Here is a 22834-nt window from a genome sequence, read left to right as displayed (position 1 = left end):
CAAATAATTCTTTATACCTTGCTTGTCCTGTAGTCTTACTTTTCTTATGCCTTGCTGAGGAAGGCATCAAGTGATGGATTCGTTGGGTAAATGCCATATTATTCTTTTCTGCAGAGACACTAAGCCAGTTTTTTCACTACTGGTGGAATTTCTTAATGTTTTGTCCCTGCCTTTCCTCTGACTGTTTCTCACCTGTTTTCTATGGAATGACATTTCCATTTATTCCCTCCAGCACGAAAGATTTGCTGGTTAATTAAATTAGGGATGGGAATGCTACTTAGAAGAGTAATTTGGCATGATTGGCTTCTGTGGACTATACACTGAGTGGTGAGAAACCTCATTTTTTCCATCTGAGATATACTTTGGAACAAAAAGTGATACTGATGTTTGTTGATACTGCTGACATAGTTTACTGCTGTTTTCCTTTATGTGAAGTGGTGCTGGGTTTATGCTGTCTGAGTAGGTCATTGCTGCCAAGCAAAAAAAAGTAGCAAACTGAAACAAATGCCATATTTGGAACTTTAGGTGGGCTGGAAGGAATGTCAGGGGTTTTAGAGCAGATTGAAGGAAATATTTCTTTGTTTTGTTTTTGTTTTTGCCATTATATTGCTTTCTGCGTTACGCTGGATACCGCCTTCTCTGTTCCCTTCCCTTTCTCATTCTTTTTCTTTTTTAGTCTTTTCTCCTTTCTTCCTTTCACTTTTGCTTTCCTTCTGTCCTTTGCATCCTCCTCTCTGCCACCTGTCCCCTTGCCTCAGCCTTTTTAGACTGGCTGTCAGCAGGAGCTGCCATTGCTAATGGGAGTGTACCAGATGCCTCAGTGGTATTGAGGGCAAAAGAAGGGTAGAGAACATGGTTGGGTAGAATTTTTTCTCATATTTCTGATCAAGTGTAAGCTGTAAAAACATGGCTGTTAGAATGGCTCCCACAGCTTGGCAGTATGCACCCACCAAAGCTATCTTCCTGTGGAATGAGCACAATTGGAGAGTGAGATTGGACTCCGGATTCTTTATACCTTGTATACCTTTATACCTTGCTGAGGAAGGCATCAAGTGATGGATTGGTTGGGTAAATGCCATATTATTCTTTTCTGCAAAGACACTAAGCCAGTTCTTTCACCACTGGTCGAATTTCTTAATGTTTTGTCCCTGCCTTTCCTCTGACCATTTCTTACCTGTTGTCTGTGGAATGCCATTTCCCCATTGGGGGCCCAGAAGCTCTGTGGGAGCCTAACCTTGCTGTCCATCAGAGGTGGGCCTCTTCTTTGTTTCTCCACTGCCCTACATACTCTCATTACTTGTGTTTTCTGCATTGGCAAACCCCAAATAAATGGAATTTAGTTTTATTTGTCTAACCAGTTTGCTCATGTTCTGCTCTTATAATATGTACTCTGAAGTGCATTTCCTTACTTTGGCCGTTGCCTGAAGCCTCTGCTAATTTTCTACCCTTGTTTTTTAGTGTCTGACTCAGCTTGGTATTGAGGGCCTGTAAGAGTTTTCTGTTACAGTATTTCTGTGTGATATTGCGAAATATGTATTTGGTCTTGGACCCTGTTTCCTCCAGCCTGCTGGGAAGGGAGAGGAGCTGAAGGTTACGTTGATCACCAGTGGCCAGTGGTTTAATCAGGCATGCTTACATAAGGAAGCCTCCATAAAAGCCCAAAAGGAAGTCTTCTGTGTTGATTGTCATTGTATTGTGAGAGCAGAGGAGACACAGTTTGAATTGGTTTGTCCTCACAAGTACTTAGTAAGCCGAGGTTTGAGGTGAGAGTTACAACTTATTTCTTATTAGAGGATTGATTACACATTAAAGCCAATTCTAAGTAGAGGGAGAACAGGGAAAGAAGACATTTGGTTGTATTTCTTGTGTTTCGGAAATGAAGTTGTAAATTAATCTACCTCCCAACCTCATATATGCTTTTCACCATTTGTTAATTATTCATTCTACTTTCTTTTTTGAGGATGGGGCAGTGTTATGGGATGGGGTTTATTTTGGAGCAACAAGTGCATTGCAGAGCCTTTTACGCATCTAGGCTTTTCCTTGGGAGTTAGGAAGGGGAAGGAGCCACTGATCTCATCTCTGTCTTTGTATTAACTTTCTAGCTCAGGTTGGGTTTAATTTCCTCCTCCATTCCTCTCCTGCCCTGAACACCTTTAGCAACCAGAGAAAAGCCTTTTGGTCAGTGATTCTAGAGTGTGGCGCTCAGACCAGTAGCCATCAGCATCACCTGGGAACTTTTAAGAAATGTGATTCTCAGGCTCCTCCCCAGACCTGTTGAATCCAAATCTCTGAGGGCGCAACCCAGAGTCTGTATTTTAACAAGTACTCTAGCTTGAGATCTACTGAATTAAGTGATAACAGAAGTCTGGTGTAGGTAAACCTACTTTTCTAGGTGTCACTGCCAACTTTTAAACTCAGTCCACCTGTGGACTAATACTGATTTTTTTTTTTTTTCACTAAACTGTAAACAAAGCAGCCTGCAAAGCACTGTATTTATCTTTTAAGTGTTTGAGTCCATAAAAAATTTATGACCACCTTTGTTTTTATCTTTGCTTCGTCGAGGACATAGTGTTCAATAAAATATATGTTTAAAACATATGTATTTTAAAACTTACAACTTATAATTTGTCAGTTATAATTGTTTTCATCATAGAGATATTGAATCTGATATTAAGGCTGTAGCTCAAAATATACTACCTAAAAAGTAGTCAGAGCCCAGAGGAGAATAAAGAAGAAAGGGAGACATGGGAGGATTAATAATCCCATCTTAGTTAATCATCATTACCCTCTCTGATTGCTGTGAGCGGATGTGCTGTTGCTTCTGCAAATGTTAATAATTCATGGATGGACTATGCCAAAAGAAGGCCTTAAATCTGGTCTCTCAGCAGATTAAATACACCGTCTGCCATCAGTAGGAGCCAGGAGAGATGAAAGATGGACTTGTTGTTTTTATTCATTAACCTGATTTCTCTACCTTTCTCCCAGCTCCTCTCATTCTCATTTTGTTCACCTTTTCATTTGCTTCTCTCTGTATGCCCCCCACCCCCACCATGAAATGTGTGCTAGGGATTTTGGGTCTCCTGTTAATGACATTAGATTTTACTTTTCCTTAGCTGCTAGTAACAACAGATGCCATGAGAGAAAGCAGAGAAGCAGAATAAGTATTTCTTTGGAAATGTCTAAATCAGTCTGCATATTTGAAAAATGTATTAAAATGTGCTGCCTGTGTTTTAGAAATCATTTAAATGGCTTCTCTTGGCTTTGAAGAAATCCTATTGTATAGATAGTTGAAGATACATGCAGTGCTCTTACTTTATCCTGGTCTGGTGGTATTTTCTCATTTCGCAGATGAAGAAACTGAGGCATGAGGTGAATGATTTGGTTACCTAGAACCCAGTTGTTCTGACTCTTTTTTCAGTATGCTTTCCACTGGACTTGATCACTGCTTGATTTTAGAATTCATATGTGGGTGGTCCTATCAGTCACCAGATTAAGTTTTTTTTTGTTTTGTTTTGTTTTTGAGACAGAGTCTTGCTCTGTTGTCCAGGCTGGAGTGCAGTGGTGTGATCTGGGCTCATTGTAGTCTCCACCTCCCAGGGTCAAGTGATCCTCCCACCTCAACCTCCCGAGTAGCTGGGACCACAGGCACATGCCATCATGCCTGGCTAATTTGTTGTGTTTTTTCTAGAGACAGGGTTTCACCATATTGCCCAGGTTGGTCTCAAACTCCTGAGCTCAAGCAATCCACCTACCTTGGCCTCCTAAAGTGCAGAGATCACAGGTGTGAGCCACCACACCCAGCCCAAATTAAGTTCTAATAATGTGTAGGTAGCTTCATAGGAACACTTCACCAGATTAAATGCTAAATGATAGTTTGCCAAGAAACACTACAGTTGGAAAAGGCTGATGACCATCTGGAGTTATGTAGACATTTCTAGAACTTCTGAATAATAATACTCAGCAATTTATAGGTTAATCAGTCACGTTGAGCACTTATTTGTGCATGATGCTGTGTTAAGCACTTTAAGTGGATGTAATATAGTCCCCATTCTTATTACAGTTTCAGTGTTGTAGGTTTTCCTGAGGGAATCTGGCTACTTAAAATGCTCCAGTATCTTCTTAAGGGTGTGAGATGGCAAAATAGTAGAACTGGAAACATTTTGGTCTCCTCAGTAGTCTGCTGGAGGACTTAGTGTTAAGAAGCATGTTAATAAAACTGGACCATTGTTTTTAAAACCATTTGCGCATACCTGCTGGAAGACTGATGGAGAGAACAGTGTGGGGAAAGTGGATTTTAAAATCAGCCTATTTTTCCAAAAAAAATTTTAGAATTGCAGATCCTTGTGCCCCTATTTTGAGATGAGGAGGGCACAGGTACAGGGATGAAAGCCCAACCCAGTATTTTATAGGGCCCCATAGACAAGGCCACCCCTCCCTTGCCATGGTTGTCTATCCTGACCTGAAGTAGGGGTGAAGAAAGGCAGGGGTGCTCTCACCTCTCTCACCTTCCGTGTAGGACCGGTATCCCATAGGTCATTACCGTAGTTGCTATTTCAAATTCATTTTACTGTCATTTCTCAGCATTTTTACTCTGGTTATAGTTTTTTTTTTTTTTCTTAAGGTTTATGTCCTTGAATATACTTTTATTTGTTGGTGCCAGATTTTTTTTTTTTTTTTTATCGCTTTGAGGAATGCGATTTTCAATTTTATAATAGGGATTGATGGAAAAATAAAATTTTGCCTTTAAGTTTTCTTCATAGAAAACTTACAGAAAGCTACATTTTTTTTATGTCAGTGGGTAAAACTCTAACCTGATAATGAAAGAAATAGGTTTTTTTTCCCCCTTGTTTAAATCGTTGAGGGTTGGATAATTTTAATAATCCTTTTCTTTCTGTTGAGGAGTCTTTTATTTTGTATTTTTCTTACCAGTATCTGGCCATATCACTGTTTTCCAGATAGTAGCACAAATAATGAATATCTGCAAAAACTATATAAAAATTAAGGTTTTAGTGTCTTTTCTTTAACATAATAGTAAAATTATGATGGACTCTGCTTTTAATAAGCAAATCCAAATCTGAATATCTGGATTTGTAAAGAAACCTTGGGACAATGTTCAGCTTTAGTATTCCTTCAAATAACAGCTTCCCTGCTGAATTTAAAATAGAATTTGTTTAAAAGAATTCTATTTACAATCAACCTGGCAAGAAATACATCTGTTGTGAAAAGTACATTGGTAACAAGAATTAACAAGCTAGAAGCCATTCTTGTGCAACTACCACCATCCCCCATGTAATGACTTAAAATTCCATGAAATCTGGGGCTCTAGCAGGCACCCATGCAGTTTTCCTCAGTACATGTCCCATAGTGCTGTGCCAAGAGCTCTCTCTGTAAGGAAACAAGAAAGCCAGGTCTTGGGCCCAAAGCCAGGACCTGGGCCAGAACCTGAGTTTGAGTCTCTCTGTGCCTGAAATTTTGTGGCTATGAATCCAATAAACATATATCTTATTATTCCATTTATTTTTTACTGTGGTAGAACTTCTTCACATATTCTACAAGTTCTTGCTGAAAGTCTCATTTGTTCCCTCTGTCTAAATACCAAGGCTTAATAGATGCTGAGAGAGAGAGAGAGAGAGAGTGTGTGTGTGTGTGTGTGTGTGTGTGACAGAAACAGAGACAGACCGATAGGAAAAGAGCCTTAACCATTTTGATTTTCAGAAATCTGGGAGCCTGCTTAAAACTGTAGTGAATTGCCCTGGAGAAATATTGAGAACTATACTCCTCTTCCCATTTTAGCCTCTTCCCATTAGTAATTGCTTTTATTGGGGAACTACTTCTTGAAAACACATTTAAAGTGGAAATCTTAATTCTGAAATTTCTTTCACCCAATTGCATTAAGTGCCTGGCCCACCTATAAACCCTGCTCTCACCCTTTTGGTTTATAGTCATATCAAAGGCAGAACCACCACTCTGGGGAAGTAGGAACTTGGTAGCCAGGAAAACTTACTTTTCCCTGTTGTTTCTTGACCGCTGGGCAGTATAGTTTGTGTATCAGCAAGAGAGAATGAACTGTAATTTGTTTTATTGCTAAATAAGGCTGTGCAGAAATCTTCTGTTTTTTTTATTGACTGCCTAAATCTAGTGTTCCTCACTTAAAATAATATTCAGGATGAAATGTCGTGATAAATTAGCAGATTGCTTTTTCATTCTCAGCAGATTAGTAAGGACAGATGAGCTGTGAATGCCATACCACTGACTTTGGGTCAGGCCTCTCATTTTCCCCAAACTTCCGTGGCTCTACTTGCATATAATAAGGAAGCCAAGCTTGGGAATTGAATACTGTTGGTAATGATGTTTAGTCACAAAAAAGAGCTTAGTGCCTTGGCACATTGGCCAAGAACCGCCTTAGTATTTTACCACCTGAGGCTGGAATTATCTCAGGGAGCTGAAAAGATTTGAAAGAACAAGCAAAAGTAATATTTAGCTCTCCTTTAAGTGTAACTGCCTGCATCTACCTGGGCAGGGCCTGGTAAACACTAATAAAAATTAAGAAGTGGTTTTGTTGAGTGCCCATTAAGGACAGCACTATGGAGATAATTCGAATAAATACAAATTCTTGATGCTGCCCTCTGGAAGTTTTGTCTTCTACCTGGAGAGCCAACACCAACATTCCTGCAAGATCAAACTGTCCAAGCTGTGTAAAGTGACAGACAGACTGAATGATTCTAAATGCCATGGGAGTTCAGAGGCATGGAAGCGGTTAATAATGACTGAATTCTGGGGTAGTTGGGAAAGACTCCCTGGAACAGATGGGCCTTGAAAAATGAAATGGGTTTAGCTTGCAGGAAGTGAAAGAAGAGTAATAACCTGACCAAAGTCAGGGAGGTAAGAAACGGAAGTTATGTGCTAAGAAGAAAAGTCTGTCAGGGAAGGGCAGTCAAACATGGAAGGAGTGACTGCCAGGCAGTGGAGTGTAGGCGGTAGGTGTTGAAAGTTTCGGAGCATGTAAATGTTGAGAAGAAAGGAGGGAGGGCATGGCAATGCTTATGGAAGTTGGTTTGGCCAGTGGAAGGATAGCTGCTAGATGACATTCAGAGGCAATTGTAGTAATACAACTTTGGGGTGACGACAGCCAGGACCAATGTGGTAGCTGAGAAAACAGAAGAAAAAGATGTGTGAGGGACATTTGGGATAAAACATCTGTCACATGTGGTGCCTGATGGACTTAAGAAGGATGTTCAGAAATTGCGTGAGGTTTGGGGCAAGGAAAAGGATGGGTGCTTTTTGTTGAGGCTAAGGAATTGGAAGATTAACTAGATTGAGAGTTGAGATTTCATTTCCGTTTCTGATATTCTGGTAAGCTATCACTGTGGAAATGCTCCTGAAGCATTTGGAGATGGGGTAAGAAAATTGCTCAGAAAACAGCTCCATACAGAATTTTCAAGAGCCACGGGCATAGAGAGAATTGTGGCAGTAAAAATGAATGTGTAATAGGAGAAATGTTTAGCAGGAGACAAAGGGCCCAGGTCTCAGTGAGAAGAAGCCAGGAGGAGGTTGGTAGCGATGGGGTGGAAAGGGAGCAGGGACCCAGCTATCCCAGCTATATCTCAGAAAGCTGGGAGTTTGGTCATAGAGGGAGTCCACCACCCAGCCTCACCTGGCTTCCTTCTTTACTCTTTTTTTTTTTTTTTTTTTTTTTTTTTTTTTTTTTTTTTGAGACGGAGTCTCGCTCTGTTGCCCAGGCTGGAGTGCAGTGGCTGGATCTCAGCTCACTGCAAGCTCCGCCTCCCGGGTTCGCGCCATTCTCCTGCCTCAGCCTCCGGAGTAGCTGGGACTACAGGCGCCCGCCACCTCGCCTGGCTAATTTTTTGTATTTTTTAGTAGAGACGGGGTTTCACCGTGTTAGCCAGGATGGTCTCGATCTCCCGACCTCGTGATCCACCCGTCTCGGCCTCCCAAAGTGCTGGGATTACAGGCTTGAGCCACCGCGCCCGGCCCCTTCTTTACTCTTAAAAGCACTTACCCACCAGTACTATTACTTGATCTTCCCAGCAGCCAGGAGAACCTGGCAGAAGACAGAGCAGAGGCCACCAGGTATCTGTAAAAGTTTTTCTGGGTAAATCCTGTATATGGTCACTGTACTATAGAGCTCTACGGTTGTTCACTTGAATGTTATTTTACTGGCAATTATTATAGCTCTACTTGAACCACAAAAGTTCAATAGCTCCCTTTTCTAGACTATAATTTCTACATTTGTTTAAGTGAGCCCACTTTAATCCCTTTTATTAATAAATGCTGGATCTGTTCGTTTTTAACCCTTTTCTTTTTGTGTTGGTTTTTGGTGTCTAGGGTTATATAAAGCCAAAATACAAAATTAAACAATGGACTACCAAATTTAGGAGTAGATCACTTTATGTTCAGTTAGTGACAAATAAGTAGAGAAGCACCTCCTTTGTAAAGTGACTTCTTTGCAGCATTTTTGTTGTGACCTCCTTACCTATTCAGGCATCTGGGGTCTGAAGGCACTTCTGCTCTGAGGTCCTTTCCAGCCAGCATATCTTGCAACTCCAAGCCAGACTCTCATCTAGTCCTTGGGATACTCGTAGATGGAGGAAGAAGGGGCTGAGCTGATTTAGAATTTATTCTAGCTAGCATAGAGAAATACCCTCTTAATTTATTTGCTGGCAATACTAAAGAGGAAAAATGTTTTAACAGTGACTTGGTGAGGTTATTTTCAGTAAATAAAGAGGGTTTTCTTACTCCCCTGTGGTGAACCTCAGATGTGTCCCTTGGGAACAGGTTTTACATCCGTGAAATAGTTTGACTTTAACCACACTTGGGTCTTTGGGTTCTTTTCATCCCCAGGCAGAGACTCCTATTGCTGTATATCCACCATGCTCCAATACAGTATTTATTTGATCAGAAACAAAAGAGTTTGCTTCTTGCACTGGTTCAGAGAGAGGTCCCCCAGGATTGTCTTTTGTTCAATAATTGGAGCATAAGCTGAGCCTGGTTAATTTCAAAGCTACCCTCAACACACACGTTTCTCCCTCCCTCCTTGTGCCGTTTTCTCAGCTGTTAGGGGTACCTTGTATTGGGTCTGGAACAAAAAAAGCTTGATTGTTGAATGTTAGCTACAACTACTGTGACATCTGCTATGACACCACATAGCACTGTTGGTGCAGTTAATTTTAAGTTAGGGTAAGAAAACTAGAAAGCTCTTCAGCTTTACAGTGCTTGTTAACACATGCACCTCCAAATTATGCCATTTGGTGTTATCACAATGAATAAAATAAAGGAAATCATGAGTTGATTTTTATGCTACTAACACAAGTTCTTTCATTGTTATTCACTATTCAGACCCCAGTGTATTCCTATGTTCATTCTTTTTAGTTTAGTTGGGGTTTTTTGTTTGTTTTTGTAAGGCAGAAATGTCTGAAACATCTCAACTCTGGGTATTTAATTGGCAAAAGTTCTGATATAAGAAATAAGTTAATTATATTTGTTCTTTTAAAGGAACAATGTAAGTTGGTTTTGCTTCTTAAAATACAAAAATAATGATGGTAGATGAGTAAGAACCGTCAGTAGTCAAATTCTGTACGCTAAATAGCCAAGTTAATATTTATATAAAAATATATCATGAAATTGACAAATATTATGTGGCTTTCAGGTTCTGCAGTATAGATGTTGGTTTTGCAACCAACAGATTGCAATCTTAGGGTTTGTGGGTTTTTTTTTTTTTTTTGAGGAGAGAATGGTTCTATTTTTCTTTTGCAGTCTGCATCATGATGATGGCCCATCACCTGACCAGCCTGACTTTAATCATCTGGTGCCTTGGTCTTAGCGTGGCTCTATCTTTGCTTTTTCATAAGCGTTCCTGTAATTGTACAGTTGTTTGCTCCACTGAATTTCCTTTTTTGACAGTGAAAAACATAATATTTTAATGTAGTCCTTAATTTTCAGGTTATATGTTAAAACATGGAGGAAAAAAATCCCTTCCTGAGTAGCACTTTTAAAAATCATTGCAGTAGAATGGGAATATTCATTACTTACACATCATATATTTTCCCCTAAATGTTGTACAAAGAAGTGACAGTTGAGCTGAGCATATGTTAATAAAAGGTCTGCATTTTCCTGTGTCAGTGACAGTTTCATTGGCTGAATATTCCTGAAATGCAAATAACCTCTGTTCTTTTCAAAGCTATAATTAATCTGAATAGTTATTAAACAGTATCAAAATCTTTTAACTACTAAGAGGCCAAACATTTAAGATGGCGAATTTACTGTTCTGCTTGAAGGACAGTACAATTGACAAGGGCACAATGATCTGAGATGCTTCTGTATGTTGTAGCTACACATACTGTAGACTAAAATGGCAGAATCTGTCTGCTGCTGTATAAAATCTTTTAACTACCATTTATTTTAGCATCATGGCATGTGCAAATTCCTGCTGCTCAGTTAAGGGACCAGCTTCACAACTGGTGTTACAATCTGTGGCCACAGCACTGCATCACAATGCAGCAAAGGCATTTTCCACATTAACCAAACATGACAGCTGAAGCGATTATTAACCGTGCAAGATGTCGGAAGTCATCAAAAATTCACATCAGAGTAATTGCAGTGGTTTGGGTTGGGGGAAAAAAGTATCATAGCATTCCTTGCCTACATGTTGTCTCTCCCCCTCTTAAATCTTAACTTGGTACAGTCCGTTAACAATAAAATACCCTTCTGTAACCTATAAACTGTTACTCCCATCAGTTTGTGCTTTCAAACTGACGGCTGACTTCTCTGAATTTGTGTAGAGCACAACGAATGGTGATGCTGTGCTCCGGGGGCTGCAGTGCACCCTTTTTAAAGGGACCCTGCAATCTCATTGTTTAATTTGACTCTTTAGTGCTTCAGTCACATCAGCACTTGCAGAGGGGTTGTTCTTTTCCTTTTTCTTCTTTCTCTCTTTTTCTCTTCTCTCTGTTCTTCTCCCCACCCCCATCCCTCAATTCAGGCAGTTGGGGTGGGAAAAACTTGAGCACTGGTTCCGACAGAGCTCATCTCATATAAGAAGGTATGGAAGAGCTGCAGTGACCGACAGCATCGACCGTTCTGTAACTCCTTAAATTTAAGAGCTGCAGGTAGGATTGCCCGTGTTTTAAGAAATTAAGACAAATGGACCCTGGTAAATAGAGTGGCAGCATGTTGTTGCTGTGCCTCTGAAAGACAAGGTCTTGGTTTGTTTGAAAATTTGAGATAAATTTGGAAGTAGTTAATTCATTTGATAGAAGAAGTACTTGATTCTTCTGAGAATTGTTGAGATTTGTATCTTGCCATTCTAATATTTTTCTTTTAAAAATCTATTGGGTGGGGCAGCATTTGCTTAAAGATTTAAATAGTTGGTTATTGGGATTTTTGTGAACTTCTTCTTTAAGTAGCAAGTAGTGTGGTCTTTAGGATTTTTAAAGGAGATACATGTGAAGTGCAGAATTGTTGCATGAGGTGGAATATGAAAATAGAATTTATTTTACTTGCTAAAACTAGATCCTCCTTTGAGATTGCAGGTGAGACAGAGAGAGAGAGAGAGTGTGTGTGTGTGTGTGTGTGTGTTGTGTGTGTAGGATCCTTTAGGAATTCAGTCCTTTATATTTGGTGATTAGGGACAAAGTACCATTAGAAATTTTTTGAACTATCTCATGAAATGTTTTAGCATAAGGCTTGAAATGAGAAGAATTAAATAGTAACACCAAAGATGAGGATTCCTAAGTATTTACTAAATATTGGCAATTTAAATTGAGATGGTTCTTTTTTATTTCTTAAATTCAGCCTCAAAAGAGATGATAGGAGTCCTTTAAGTATATTTCAAATTTTTGGCTAGAGAATATAATTTGTGTAAGTGAAATGAAAACTTCCTAAGTCATGTAAGCATTATCTGGAGGGTGATAGAATTACAAATGTTGCCTGTAATACTTTTAATACCTTGATTAATATCAAAGATACAATACATTTAATTCTGCATTAAAAAGCAGCTTGTTTGTTGTCTTCCCTTAAAAGCAACAACAAAATATGATGATGTGTATGGCTTTTTATCCTAAAGAATGTTATTTGTATTGTGGGACCTGTGGGGTCTGGACCTCTTTCTGAAGCTTATACTTGGAAATTGTTCACCCTAGTTGAGGGGTTTATTTCCTTTTGGAGGTATGGGGACTTTCTTTACTCTTAACAATAGGAAGACTTGAGGAGCTGTCAGTTGTGGAATAGAGGAGAGCTGCTCAGCAGAGGGAAAGGAACTGTGAGAATTCGGCTCCTCTTGGCATTGGAGTTCTGGATTTACCCATGACTAAGATTCCTTTGAAACTCTGACCCAGTGCAGCATTGCAAAGAATCGATTTCTGAGATGAGACAATGAGATGTGGTTTGCATTTTGTAAAGATGGAGGAAACCTCTAACACTGACCCTGTGTGGGAGATGACTCAATTATCCATGCCTTGGTACAGTTGCAAATTATTCTCCTTTGTCTGAAGTGGGTGGATGCCAGCGCCTTCATCAGAGCTCCTTAATTTAATGTATGGAAAATGTCTCAGCCACCATTTTTAACAATTAGCTGTATCATGGTTGAGGTGAGCTGGATTCTGAAGGCAGCTGCAAGGCCATTTCATTTACATTAGGTTCTATGGCACAGAAGCTTTGTTACTGTAAAACTAAGAAAATGAATTTGCACATTGTATAGAAGAGTTCTTTAGGAAGGTGAAGAATATTCCCACAAAGAAAATGGAATTCTTTTGTCTACAGTAAGTATTTCTTTTACTCATAGCGGGGAGAGGTTGAAAATTTGCTTTTGGTTGAATATGCAAAATAGACTTTTAAATGAACGCTGCAAATATGAAAAGTGTAACACAGAGGTTCTTGGATTTTTTTTTAATGTATTTCTCAAAAACCAGGTGTGATATATATACTTGAAATATAGGTTTTATGAGTGATTTTAGCACATGGTTTTAATTATTCATCAGTAATTTAAGTTAATGAGAAGTATGAATTTATCACTAGTCATGAATGGAAATGACACTTGAGAGGAAAAGGAAATCTGAATATGATAAATTTGAAAGAGTTCAGGTTTCTTTTCCCTGTCTTTTAAAAACACTCTGTTTCCCATTCCTGAAAAGAATTGCTGGATTTTAATTTTAGTTTCTTATTTTTGCTCTTGTTTTTTATGCAAATGTTTCCAGGTTAATGACCTGTAATAGCTGCTTAAAATACACAAGAAACAAATGTTTTGACAAAACAAGATTTTTGTTTTCGAAGATCAATAGATTGAGGCTTTCACTTTCACTCATGGGAATAATTTTTAGTGCCTTCTACTTAATTAATAGTTGTAACTTCAAAGTTGCTTGTGTAAAACTCTTGTTTGTAATTGTAAGCTTATAAATCTTGATTATTAAAATTAATTGGATTTGACCCAGCTTATTTCTTTGTTCCTTTGTACTGTTACTAAGAGGAAAGAAGTGGATTTTAACTTTGATTTGTGTTTCCTTTAAAGGCTGAAGAATTTTTATCTTTTAAACCCTGAAGAATTTATAGTGAGGGTATTTTATAGTAAACTTTACCATGAAGAATTTGCTCAGCATGCTTTATTAGCTGTTTCAGGAGTTGAAGCTTCACAGAACGGGGTATCTGAGAATCCTTTTAACTTGATATCAAATTTATAAAGCCAGCTGTTCTTCTAGGTCTTGTTGCACTAGCTCCTGTTTATCCTACTTAGTGAGTGCTGTCTTCTCTAATTAATAGATGTTGGAAGCTAGGGAGAAAATGATTTTCTTCACATCTGCCTTTTCATTGACATAGGAAGGTTCAGTTGTTCTAAGCCCTGGTTAGAATCCTACAAGATCCATAAATCTGTGGCACAAATATTAATTTACAGAATAAGAGCCTAAATAAATATATGGTAGAATGCAAAGGATTCTTTTCCCTTGGTTTTTATGAGGCTTGCACCTTGAAAGAGTTTTAGGTCAGCAAATTAGAACTCCATTTTAACTGCAGATTTGCTTGCATAAAATGTTTGGTTGGATGACATGGGGGGTGTCACAAAGCCTCCCTTTGAAATTTTTACAGTAAAACTTGGTTGAAGATCCTGGTCTTTTTTCCTTTTGCTGGCTTTATTATAAGGCTAGGTATTAAGTACCCTGGGGGAGGTAGCAGAGACCCAGTTTATTCCTATATTCTTTGCCTCCACCATGGTCTACTCAAGTTTGGCTGCTCGGAAGAGGCTGTCCTTTCTGGTACTCGTAGGGGATTCCTGAACCTCTTCAATCTGGAAACTTCAGTTTTCTCATGAAATTTTAGCCTGGCTGATAGTGAAGAATCAGGGATTGGTTCTTTTTGCAACAAAAAGTGTATTTGTATCAAACCTTTGACTGCTCTGGCAGTACCATAATGTGGATAAGCAAGCATGTCAGCCAGCTCGCTAGGAAACATTCCGTGGTACTAAGATGGCAGAGAGGAAGGAGTAAAATGGCGTCACCAGGAACACTGATAAGGGGTGGACCGCACGAATTATTTTCTTTCAATTAAGTTTGAAGACACCTTTAGGAGCACTGCCTTGCCTATTTACAGCCATTTTTTATTGTTAGAAGATAAAAATTTTGAGATTTTCGAAGATATAATTAGCACCTATATGTAGATGGCTTCAAATGTTCCTTTTAAGAAATTGATGGCAAACATGGTTAAAATAGAATTCAAAGTATTTTGTATTAATACTTCTGAAATGCCTTGCCTTATGCTTTCTTTTTCTTTTTTAGCATAAAAATTTACTCCTTCCAATATAGGGTGAATTTTTAGAAAACAAAGGACAGCATGCTTCTCCTTTATGGTGAGGTGAAGTAGCATTCCTACGAAACTATGTTATTTGTCTCTGGTTTTCATTCTGGCTCTTTGTGGGTTTTAGTTATTTTGTATATAAAATATGTATTTTGGCCACCTTCAAAAACAAAGCTTATTTTCTTTTGTGGTTCAGGGTATGGATTATTTTGCACGTGAACAGTAGTCATAGTGGTAATGACAGTGTTGATTTCGCACCTGTTCCCACCTCTCATGGAGTTGGAGTTCTGGTGCTGGCCTTAGAGTTTAGTGCAATCAGCTCATGTTACAGTTAAGTAAAGGAAGGCTTAATTGCAGTTAAATAACTTTCTCAAGGTCGTACATCTGGAAAGCAGTCGATTTTGCCCTAAATCTGGACCACCTGACTCCTAATCTTTGCTGCGCTACATCTCTGTCAGCATCTGACTCCATTTCTTTCTCTGCCGGCTTGCTGGTGACTGATTGATCTAATGGATTGAGCTTTCAGCAAAGTCTGTCTTGTCTTTGCCTTAGCAACCTAACTCACAGAGATGTTCCTTTTCAGCTGTGCCAGAAATTGCTTACTGAGCTGTGCTTGGAGTCTTCCCGGGCCTGTGTTGAAGATGATAAGCATTTATAAACAAACATTTAAAAATAAACTCTATCTTGCAAGTTGAGATTTTGGGTCCATTGTGTTGACTCGGCGTGAAGGGTGAAGTCTCCCGGGATGGGCAGAGTTGTTACGTTCATGTGCTGTAAGCTAGGATGGAGCCAGGCATTCTGACATGTCCTTTCAGCGGGTCATGACCTCTTTAAGTCTAGGTGTGAGGGGTCCTGCAGGGCAGAGTCTCCCCTTCTCCTCTCTGTAAGGATGAGCTAGGTGAAAGGTGTTAGCTCCCTGTCAGTTTCAGGCAATTTGTATTTGAATAATGGTCTTACCATCCCTCTTTACAGGCAACAGCCTGTATTTGCCATTCCAGCTAAGCAGTGTTTCATGTTTTTCATACCTGTGGTGACAATAGTGAGTGTTGCATTCTGCAGTATTCCTCAGCTCTGACAGGGTAAAGTCACAGTGTTTCCAAACTTAATTAAGGTTTTAGAGTGTGTGAAATCACCAATACTGTTGACAAAGGAATACCTTGACAAATTCCATTTAAGAGAACGTGAAATTACAAAAGGGAAGGTCTGTTTGTTTTAGTAGTCTCCAAACAAATTCATTTTTGAAGAAAGAATGTCTGAATAAGAAGAAACTGCAGCAAAACCAGAGCTCCCTTTTCTGTGACAGATCTGTGATGATTGGTGCTCCAATCCCATCAGCATAAGCATTGCTGCATAGCAGGAGGAGCTGTGATTTTCGACTGCAGTGTAAATGACTGACACCGTGTACCAGCAGGGAAATGTGAGACTTGGTTCCCCAACATTGTCCTAACAGCGTTCCTTGTGCTTGCAAAGTAGAACTCGAGGCTTAATCCTGAGTGCTGTAGAAACCAGCCTGACAAAGCTGCTCAGCTCCCACCTGACTGACTGTGAGACACACCCTCTGCTGTCCTTTCCTGCTCATGGCCCCCAAATCTTGATTTTATTTCTTTTTTCCAAAGGGAAAAAGACACTAGATACGACAAAGCTGGAGATCTGTGTGTGTGCTTTTAATAGTACAGGATTGCTTTAGTGGGTTCTTGTAGGGTAGGTTTCGGGAGCTGTGGGAAGGAATGCTGGTCATGATAAAGGCCGTTATTGATGCATTCCCGTTTTATACTGCAGTGCGGTTTTAGCATCCAGAGTCCTTTGGATGTGGATTAATCCATTTTGAAGGTAGATATCAGTTCCCTAAAGACATATTGAAACATTTTTTATCATCCCTGAATGTATCTTCCTTACCTTGCCCATCACCTTAGCGTGACTATGAGATTAATATTTTTTAGATCTATTTATACCTTGGGTGAGGAGAGGGCTCTGCTGCTGCTTTCTGAAGCCAGACATACTGTGACACACTGTTAATATTCCATTTGCGAAGCTAGATTGAACCATTTTCTCCTCCAAATCCTCTCTTTTCTTGTGTCTCCAAAGTTTAGCCCTAGCCTTTTTGGAGTGGTTGCGGGAAGAGGATAAAATGCTCACAGTTAGTTACCCCTGCTTTCTCTCCTGGGGTTACCTCAGCAGTCTGAGAGCAGTTGGCTGGCTGCTCTCCCTCCCCCCACTGGACTTCTGTCGCTCCTGTTTCCCCTACCCTCCCAGGAGAGGAGAGAGAGGATGGCCAGCAGAGGCCCTTCCACCACAGCCTGGCACATCCTGCTGCATCACAGCCCTTCTCACTAGGACACGCACAGGCTCTGGCCTGATTTTCTGGAGGTGGTAAAGTAGCCGTACAGAGCAAGTCAATTCCTCTCCCTATCCCTCTTGTAACCTCCAAAGGAAAGTTGCTTCTACAACCCTAAAAGGGTAGCATAGGGCTTTACTGGATTTGGGAGAAGAGAGAGGTTCTGCTGAGAAGCATTTTTTTCTCTCATTGGTGCCTGGGTAGCCATGATTTATCATTTTATTCATTTATGTTATGCCCTTAACTTGTTTCCACTCCATACGGAGTCTCAGAGCCCTTTAGTAACTGAGCTGGAAGGACTGCTTTTCTTCCTGAGATGACCAGAGAGAGAAGTAGCAAATAACAGAAATGCTGCAGGGCCCCTAAAAGGGGCAGAACTGGCTTTGCAACAGTAGCACGGAGATTTAAATGGCCATTATAGGAATGCCCTTAACCTTGGCCTTCCTCCCCAAGTGCAGCAACAGATGTGCTAAGCAGCCCCAGCTTGATACTGTGGTGTAGAAGAGCCATCTAGTACTCATGTGCCTACATTGTGTTGACAAGGGAGATGTGTCATGCATCTCTGGTCTCCTCAGTACCCCACCACAGGAATGGCATGTCCCCATTATTGCAGATGACTTTCCCTGTAGCTTTCCCCTCTGGGTCATGGTGAGTCCCACCTCTTATTTATTTATTTATTTATTTATTTTACCCGATGCTGAAATCTTTGAAGTTGGGTTTTTGTTGCATGATAATTTTTTTTTTTTCCTTTTTCTGGGAGGTGGAGGGGTGGTAGTAGGTAGAGTCTGTGAAAGGCATTTGGATAGATTTACATTAGTGTCTCTAAGGCCTGTAGCTTTCCCAGAAGGCAAAGGTGCAGATGGAATTATATCACAGCTATAATGGCATGCCCCTGAAGGGACCAAGCCTGCCAGCACACTTGGGCCGAAGTGTTGCCTGTAAAGCCCTTTCTGGTCCAGGAGGAAGCACTGCCCAGTGCCATGTGTTGTCAGGTTTTGAATCACCTTATGCACATTCAATTCTCTTTAACCTGTGAGAATTTATAGACCATTCTGAAAACCAATTTAAATCATGGGGGCAAGTAATTTGTTTTGCCTTAATGGACACAAATCCATTACACAATTGTGTGGACATTTTTTTAGCCCAATAGCAGAAACCATGTACAAAATGGAACCCAGCAGTCTGACAGTGACAGATGGCCTGGTGCCCGCACAGTGCCATGTTATATCGCCAAGGTCTGCCACCTGTGGCTCCAGAGCTGCCTGCAGCAGTGATGGATCTGTTGAGCTGGCAAATGGTGGAACTCCACAGCCACTCTTACAGCGTCTGCTGCCACCTGCTGAATGAGAGCAGCTAGGCTTTTGCATAAATGCACAGCAAGAAATCATATAACAGCATTAAAAACATATTACAGTTGGCGAATGTCAGCTCTGCCCGCTTAGCGCTGCTTTCTGCAGGGTTATTTTTGAAGTTATATATGTACTCTGTGAACGAACAATTTAAAATATTAAAATTTTTGTAGAAAACAAGCAGTGGGACCAGGTGCGGTGGCTCACACCTCTAATCCCTGCACTTTGGGAGGCCGAGGCAGGTGGATCACCTAAGGTCAGGAGTTCGAGACCAGCCTGGCCAACATGATGAAACCCCATCTCTACTAAAAATACAAAAAATTAGCTGGGCGTGGTGGCATGCACCTGTAATCCCAGCTACTCAGGAGGCTGAGGCAGGAGAATTGCTTGAACCCAGGAGGCAGAAGTTGCAGTGAGCTGAGATGGTGCCACTGCACTCCAGCCTGGGCAACAAGAGCAAAACTCCATGTCAAAACAAAACAAAAAAACAGTCAGTGGAACTTTAAATATCTGAGTTGGAGAAGAAAGCCTGGACTTGCTGTTCAGTCTATATTCCTTGCAGAAGGAAATTCAGTCTCTCATAGGCCTTGTCAGCTGACATTTTATGTATTCTTACTTTATTGCAATAATAGTGGTCTAATAAAATAACCAAACATGCTATAAACCCTTATGAAAGTTCACCCAAATCTTGAAACTGCTCAAATTTTAAAATTTCTCTGTTCATTTTCTGGGCTTTATCAGTAATGAACATCTCTTTGCGCTTGAAAAAATCCTTGAGGCGCTCTCCGTGTGGGCACCACAAAAGGGAGCTAATGAAAAGTGAGTCCACACCATCTGATAAGCCCAGAGGCTCTCCAGGTACTGGCAGGATTTCTGTTGTGCTCATCTGAAAACAGTATCTTACTTCATCCTTCCTCATTTTCTCCATAAGTAGTTTTTTACCTTTGTACTAATTTTATCCAAGAGAAGTTTTTAGAAGAGGTCATTCATTGGTTCAGAAATGGCAAGAAGGTTTGGGAGAGGTTCAGGGAGTAATTATTTTACTTAGAATGAGCTGAAGCAAAGTAATGGTACAACTTACACTTCTGTCTTCTTAGAATGTGGATACTTCTCCATTGCACTAACTAAAGTACTAACTTTAGTACTAACTGAATACTTAATAGTATACCAATACTTATTGCAATTCTTACTTTATCTTCGAGCAGATCCTTTATTGATTAACTGCTTTATTATATTTTCTTTACTCCTTCATTGCTTTCTAGCTGTTGCTTGTGTCTTAACAATGATTTGTCAGCAACAATGACCATTCCTGATGTCACTGCTCATTTTGTGTTGATGTTATTTTGATTTGCAATGCTGGCTACAGATTTCCTATTGATTTGTATGTATTGTACATATTAAAATGAGAGATGATACCTGATTTTTGTAGCACCTGGCATCTATTATTGTGTCATACCAGATACCTTCTGGTAAATGTCCAGCCTGCAGTAGATGCCTCACTTTTACGTTTTGATATGGTGGATTGCTGGTTGGTCTGTTTAATGGAAAGAGACATGAGCTAGTCTCTTGTGTTTTGAAGGCCATATTGCTTTGTAAGCCCAAATTAGACTCTTGTTTATTTATTTTAACAGGAAATTTGTATGTTCATCAATTCAGACTTTATATAACTGTCCAACTGTCCAGTCACTTATCTGCTATAGGTGGGAAGGACAGAACTGTGAAAGAACCAATGTGAGCACTTTTTTGCCATCTGACTTTCCTGGATAAGGTGGATATTGAATTTTTTTTTTTTTTTCACAAAGACTCTTATTTATTGTACTTTTCACTTTTGAGAACAAATAAGCCAAGAGAATTTGGCCATTTGGCAAAAACAAACATCCTTTTGCTCGCTGCCTTTTTCTACAGTAGGAATTAGCTGCCATGTGTATTCTGAAACCAAGAGTCTGCATGATAGGTAAAAATAAGGCAGTTTCATGCCTTTCTTGACCTGAGCCATTTAAGAGCCACCTTGGCTGCCAGGTCCTTGAGATGTGACTACACGTTCCTTAGGAGAATCAAGTTAACCTCGATGTTACATTCTGGGTTGTTCTTTGCCAGGATACGTTGCAAGGCAGCCAAGCACTTTCTCTGTCAAAGATGGAACACATGACTGGAGATACTGCTGAGGCAGATGTGTGGCATTTATTGTTCCACAGCAATAATAGTAGCGCTATTTTGGAATACTATGGTGTTGACCTCTAAAGCAATGAGTTCAAGCTTTTAGACTATGACTCATACACACATACAATTACATATATATAATTGAAACAAAAGTTTCACAGAACAGTACCCATACCACATATCTCTGTTGCATTTGTTTTATTAAAAAATGCTGATTGGGCCAGATGTGGCAAGAACGTATAATCCCAGCTACTCTGGAGACTGAGGTGGGAGGATCACTTGAGCACAGGGGTTTGAGGCTGCAGTGAGCTGTGATTGTGCCACTTGTCTCTAGCCTAGGCAACAGGATGAGACCCCATCTCTTAAAAAACAAAAAAACAAAAAACTGGTTGATTTCATGACCCAGTTGTGAGTTCTGAGTCATACTTAGAAAACCGCTGTTCTAGAGGAATGCCAAAAACTTGACATTTCTTGTCTCATTTCTTTCCTATGTAATGTATGGGGCGGGGGGTGGGGGGAGGAATAAATGTACAAGCATAAAATACCAGTTTATCTCACCTTGATTTGCTGTGATGAGAGATGGCATGGAGAGTGGAAAAGGGAAAACAATGGGTTACAAAATTTGGGTTCTGAGTCTGAACTTTGCTACGTATGAACTGGGTCATCTAGACATAGAACCCCACAGTGCTTTTAAATTGGTAGAAGCTCAAGAAAGCATTTTGTACAGCTCACTCAACTTTTAAACCTCTGTTAAGGATATACTTCAAAGTATGATCCAGTTAAATAGTATTGAGAGACAGTAGCTTTGGGTTAAAAATGAGGGCTAGAGCCAGATGTGTGTAACACACTTATACCTAGCACAACATAATCACCATTTAAGTGTTAGCTATTATTAGTATACCATAAGTATTCTCTGAGCCTCAACTTTATTGTTTGTAAAGGGGAACCTGATGATTAAAACAAATTTAGGGAAATTTTACTCTCCTCCTGGGTTCCATCCTTTTAGAGAAAGAAATTTTTTCTTTATTTTTGCTGTCCAGAGGTTTACCCTTCCCTAAGTATCTCAGAAATAGTGGGTCTTGACAGTCAGAACTATGTTTGAATGTTGCCTCTGCCTCTTCCTGGTCGGGAATTCTTGCTCAAGTTAGTTAAATGTGAAAATCTCAGCTTCTTACCTGTAAAATGGGGCAGGGGGGGAGGTAGGGGAGAGTGGGGTGATCATGTCTGTTCTTTCATATTGTTAAAGGATTACCAGTAATGTCTTTGAATTGTCTGGAGCAGAGTCTGGCCCTTAATTGCTTCCTGAATGGTGGCTATTATGTGTTATAGAAAGCTGAAAACCAAAACACATTTGAGGAGCCAGTTAGGCAAGGGTCTGTTTCAGCACACTGGCAGTGAGGAGCAGTACACAGATGGGGAAGTCAGGAGGAGTTAGTTTACCTAGCTGGCCTGCAGGTGTTTTTGGGGGTGTTCTTTATTGAGCTGACCCACAGCAGAAGGATCAGATGGGGGACTGTGAGCAATTATAAGTGCTTTTGATGGGAATGAAGGGATAGCAGTGATGGGGAGCTCTGAGGGTCGTCATTAGATGCTGGCATCTACCAGCAGGAGGTGAACTGTTGGGCCTTTTCTGTGCCCAGGGGGCATCTCGGTGTCAGGGAGCCAGTTCATCCTTCAAGTTCCAGTTCCCTTCTCCAGAGAACTCATTTTCCCATCAGCTATACATGTACATCTCCTGGGTGAGGCACGAGAGGCGTCTCACAGGAGGAGGAGTTTGGAGGGAAAAGGAAACACGTGGGTAGGAAAGGGAAGTCAGGAGATCTGTGGGGGACCTGGACTGAGGCAGGTATGGTTCTGCCTAACTTTTTAGTTCTTTAATTCCAGTGGGCTGTTACTTTTCCTTGAGTTGTGGGTTCTTTGAAAGAAACTAACTGCCACTAGATGGCACACAGATCCTAGCAGTATTCTGGTGTATAAGTTACTGTTTTATACTTTGGGAGGCTGAGGTAGGCAGATCATGAGGTCAGGAGTTCACGACCAGCCTGACCAATATGGTGACACCCTGTCTCTACTAAAAATACAAAAATTAGTTGGGCGTGATGGCACGTGCCCATAGTCCCAGCTACTTGGGAGGCTGAGGCAGAGGAATGGCTTGAACCCGGGAGGCGGAGGTGCAGTGAGCGGAGATCGC

At 40.3% G+C, this 22834-nt stretch overlaps 1 protein-coding gene across 3 annotated transcripts in view; it reads left to right on the top strand.

Annotated features, from left to right (window-relative positions):
• The window catches only part of NUP93 (nucleoporin 93kDa), a 119306-nt gene that overhangs the window by 45759 nt on the left and 50713 nt on the right, over positions 1–22834 (top strand). The window contains exon 1 of one of the 3 annotated variants that reach the window (XM_011960997.1): positions 10572–11126. The exons of 1 other annotated variant lie outside the window; for it this stretch is intronic. The gene's annotated coding sequence lies outside the window, so the exon portion shown is untranslated. Of the gene's footprint in view, positions 1–10571; positions 11127–12359; positions 12777–22834 lie in introns of those variants that run through there. One more of the 3 variants, XM_011960998.1, reaches the window with a different exon arrangement.

This window comes from Colobus angolensis, unplaced genomic scaffold (genome assembly GCF_000951035.1).
Source record: "Colobus angolensis palliatus isolate OR3802 unplaced genomic scaffold, Cang.pa_1.0 Scaffold531, whole genome shotgun sequence".
NCBI lineage: Eukaryota > Metazoa > Chordata > Mammalia > Primates > Cercopithecidae > Colobus > Colobus angolensis.
Note: the sequence above shows the minus strand (reverse complement) of the source record. Positions and strands in the feature narration are given on the sequence as shown.